General features: G+C 45.4%; 1 pseudogene; it reads right to left on the reverse strand.

Moving 5' to 3' along the window:
- Nucleotides 1-401: 401 nt before the first annotated feature.
- Nucleotides 402-877, reverse strand: LOC101325692 (calmodulin-binding transcription activator 1 pseudogene; annotated as a pseudogene).
- Nucleotides 878-1,157: the final 280 nt, after the last annotated feature.

The following is a 1,157-nucleotide window of genomic DNA, read 5'->3' on the forward strand; positions in this document are numbered from 1 at the left end:
CATCTTCAGTAACTCTCCCCACGGCCAAGCCACTTCTGCAGGTAAGTTTTTTTTTTAATTTTTTTAAAATTAATTAATTAATTTATGGCTGTGTTGGGTCTTCGTTTCTGTGCGAGGGCTTTCTCTAGTTGTGGCAAGCGGGGTCCACTCTTCATCACCGTGCGCGGGCCTCTCACTATCGCTGCCTCTCTTGTTCTCTGTGGAGCACAGGCTCCAGACGCGCAGGCTCAGTAATTGTGGCTCACGGGCCCAGTTGCTCCGCGACATGTGGGATCTTCCCAGACCAGGGCTCGAACCCATGTCCCCTGCATTGGCAGGCAGATTCTCAACCACTGCGCCACTAGGGAAGCCCTGTGTTTTTTTTTTAAAGGATGAAAACACAGATTACACTTTATTTTTAATATTGAAATCAATTTTAATACAGAAAATAAAGACAGCATTTTGCAAATTTATCGTTCAGAGGGGTATCTCTATTTAAGGAAATCAGCCAGTTACACTTCGAGAAATGAAATATTACAGCTTGTACACCAAAATCAAAAAATGAAATTAAATTAAAAAATGAAATGGTTACCAAGGTAATGCATGTCAGGGGATCAAAGGTGAAGGGTCACACATTATGAAAAAGAAATCCAAAGGGACTGCTACATCATAATCTCTCATTAGTGTTCCAACGGTGCCTCTCTTTGGGTAAACTTGAACATTTCGTCAGACACTCAAGCAGCTTTTTCGGTGAAAAGATTTTTACATGACTATTGCTATTCCCATGATCATCTATAGGTGGCACGGTGTTGAGAACGCAGCAGGTGCTAATTCCGCACAATACACTTTGGGAAACGCTCTTCCGGCTTGTTTCCGGCAGCCATTTCGCCTCCGCGCATCACAACCTCCTCCTTCTCGTGACAGGGACCTGGGCGCGCGCTTCGTCCCGCTGCCGCCGCACTGTAATTCTGTGGCTCTCTCAGTCAGCTTGGCATCTTGAGGATGGGCCAACAGGCAGAGGAGGGAGACAGTCCTGTTAGTGGAGGATGCCCTGATACTGATACGGATTTAGCACAGAGTTATAAGGCTGTGGATGCCATTTAGACTTTAAAATTGCATTATCCCCTCTTCCTACCTATTTTCCTGAGGTCCAAATTCCCCAGGTATAACAACCCAGT

Source organism: Tursiops truncatus, chromosome 14, assembly GCF_011762595.2.
Source record: "Tursiops truncatus isolate mTurTru1 chromosome 14, mTurTru1.mat.Y, whole genome shotgun sequence".
NCBI lineage: Eukaryota > Metazoa > Chordata > Mammalia > Artiodactyla > Delphinidae > Tursiops > Tursiops truncatus.